The sequence below is a fragment of the Prunus dulcis genome, unplaced genomic scaffold (genome assembly GCF_902201215.1).
Source record: "Prunus dulcis unplaced genomic scaffold, ALMONDv2, whole genome shotgun sequence".
Lineage (NCBI taxonomy): Eukaryota > Viridiplantae > Streptophyta > Magnoliopsida > Rosales > Rosaceae > Prunus > Prunus dulcis.
This window is the reverse complement of record NW_023010588.1, coordinates 4,230-7,553: the sequence shown is the minus strand read 5'-3', so window position 1 is coordinate 7,553 and position 3,324 is coordinate 4,230. Positions and strand designations below refer to the sequence as shown.

Sequence of the window (3,324 nt, the reverse complement as noted above, 5' to 3'; positions counted from 1 at the left end):
AATAGAACTCAATCCTTATGAGATAATACTTGTACAATGCTTATTAAAGTCAAACACAAGTATTATCAGGATTCCTAATAATACATGGATTGAAACAAACCTATTCTAATGCAAAAAGGACACTCAAACGCTTCTTGATAGGCAAAGCTTTATGAGTGATGCACAAATAAATAGAGGTCCCTCCCCTTGCAGCAAACACACTCTCAAATCAGATCTCACCCTATCTAAGAGAAAGAGAAACTAAAGTGCTGCATAGGGTAGAAGACTCTCTAGACGAAATCAAGATACTCTACTGCTACAATGGTTGAACAAGGTTAGTATTATTGTATAAAGGTTTAGTAAAGACTTACATCTTTCTCCCAAACCAAAGAAAAAGAAATAAACTATTGTATTATCCAACAATGCTGCCAAACATGAGGCAACAATAGCTTGGAAAAGTTGAAATGATAATTGGCTAATAATAATACAATGAGTTTATCAATTTCACTTCATGACAGAGGCATTATTATTGATGTCTGTTTTCTGGATACTTATCAAAGTGAATATAGCATTACTTGAACTCCACGGAGTGGGCGATTTGTTACTTGCTGAAGGGACAAGTGGACATAACCCGGGGAAAGGGTGAAGCAGTAGCACTGTAGAACCATCGACAGAGCAATCTTTGCTTCAATGGCCGCAAAGTTCAATCCCACACAAGTTCGAGGTCCTACTCCAAAGGGTAGGAAAGCGCCTGCGTTATTGTTAGTAGCTTTAGCAACCCCTTCTGTGAATCGCTCTGGTTTGAAAAGTTGCGCGTCTTGTCCCCAGATTAGAGGATCACGATGAAGTGATAGGCATGACATTAGCAAGTCAACATTAGCAGGAACAATAAACTTTCCTAGTTTAACTTCCCTTTCAGCTTTCCTTGACAGAGAACCAACAGGGGAATATAACCTTAGACACTCATTGATCACCATACTCATCTGCATCCAAACGAAACAAACAAAAAAAAACAAAACAAAACAAAACAAACAAACAAACAAACAAATCAGGTTTTGAATCTTAGTTGTTTCTTCTGCCACTTAGAACAAAGGAATGATTGAGTTCTTGAGACTTACTGTTTTCAGTTTGGCAATGCCATCAGGGTTTGGAGTTTGTTTACCAAATATTTGTGGGACCTCTTTTCTTGGTTCCTCTTGCCAATCTGTGTGGTGTGCCAGAAGAAAGACAGTCCAAGCAAGCAAAGAATTAGTGGTTTCTTGTCCAGCGACCTAAAAAGTCTTGCAATCATCAATTAAATCATCCACTGAAATCCTTTGGCTGTCATTGGACATCATGATGAGCCTTCACAAGTAATCCAAGAAAATCACTCCCAAAGCTGTCTTCTCCTCCAGTCATCACCTTCTCTTCTATTTTCCTGACAATCCCTAATATGGAGGCACGTACATCTTTTTCAAGTTTCTCTGATTCGATCTCATTGCCGGTTTTGAAAAGCTTACTGCAACATTAAATGAAAGAACACATATGAGAAGAATAAAAAGATAATAGAGAAGATTGGTTCTCTGCATAACAAGCCTCATTGATCAATAAATCAGCGAATCAATACAAATATAAACAAAAAAGAGATTATATGGCTATCCCCGTTTGGTTCCCCACATTCAGATTTAGTTGTAAGGAAGTTTACCTGATGCCAGGAACCCTTATTGTGAGAGAATTTTTGGTTAACAGGAAGCCTAATTTCATCAACATCTCAAAAATGTGTTGTCCTTCTATATAGCTGCTGCTAAATGCTGTTCTAGAAATAACTTCTGAAGTGAAAAACCTAAACTCTTCAAACACCTCAATCTCTTTCCCTTCATAATTTTTCCACCTCTCTAGCATTGTCTCTGCACTGGCTACCATTGCTGGAGCCTGGAATCATACTCTAGCAAAACAACACCATCATGCAGTCAATTAGCAAACTTTAATCTTCAATTAATTGATTCTAAGGAAGTACCAGAAACTCTAAAAACTTACTTTTAAGCTCTCTCCATGGAAGGCGTGGGTGGCGAGCTTTCACATTTTTGCCCATTTTTCACCTTCTGCTGTTGTCACAAGTCCATCTCCTAAGAGCTTCTTCACAAAGCTTTCAGGCTCTCTTTTGCGATAAGCTTTGTCTTTGTTATTCAGTATCTTTGCATAACTCAGGCTCCGTGATGACCAATTGAGCCTTAGAACCATGCCACTGAAGATAGTGTTGGTTTATAAGTGTGATTGCTGAAATGTAATCAGAACAAATAAGTTTCTATTCTTCGTTTAAAAGGCAGCTTTGGATCACAGTCCAAGTATGCAGTAGAAAATGTAATAGTCTTGTGCCACTTGTCTTTATCTCATAGGGTAGTTAAATGAGTGGCTAGGATTGAATGATGTAATGAGGAATATTCCATTCCTAACGGTTTTGTCATAGTACAATATATGCATGTTATATTGGAGCTGAGCTAATACAATTTAGCTAGCTTCTTCTCCAATCTCTCTCTCTCTGAAATTCTCTCCTCTTTCATCTAGCCAATCTCTCTGCATTTCTATAAGCTTTATTACATTGATGATTGAATAAATATACAAGATAATGGTCTGTATATGTTCACAGATAGTTCTTCCCTGTTGATAAATAAATATGACCAAAATTTAAATTGGAACTCAGATTTCAAAACAATAGTTAAGTAATTAAGACCGTTTGTTTGTTACCATATATCTTGGTCCATGAGTGAACGTGAGGTTGAACTACAGAAAGTACGTCATGGGACGAACTAAAACTCTTAGGCTTGCTTGCTCATGGCTTCCCTGATCATGTTGGAGATGTCCTTGGTGTTGCCATGGATAAGTCTGTAAGGAGGGCCTTTGATGCCCTGCAAGGCCATCAGATTCTGCAAGGGAGCCGGAGCCCACCATAGCTTGTGAAGGATCTTGGTGAGAACTAAGACAAGGAACAGAGGCAGAAAGCTTGAAACAATGTTTGCTAGGCCTCCCAAACAGGTCATTTTTGGTATTGTCTTTCTCGGAGCCTATGGGGTTTTAAACCGTCCACAGTTATGGAAGTATATTCTTGCTCTGTGTTCTTTGAACGAATTATTAAAAGGCCACTTTGGACCCTTCTACCACATCACATATATTCAAATGACGTCCTACTTTTGTCACCAATGAGAATGACAATGGCATTGCCATATTATTAAATTAAATTCGCAAAAATTCTCAATAAAATTTCCAACTTAACAGGAACAGAGAGGAAAGCTCCATAACCATAGATAGAGAAGACAGTTGTTGAAGGGAAATAACGTTATATGATTAATCTTGCAAAACTTTCTCTTT

The 3,324-nt window shown here is 38.0% G+C and overlaps 1 pseudogene; it reads right to left on the bottom strand.

The window, feature by feature from the left end:
* Positions 1–533: 533 nt before the first annotated feature.
* LOC117613761 lies at positions 534–2,996 on the bottom strand (annotated as a pseudogene).
* Positions 2,997–3,324: the final 328 nt, after the last annotated feature.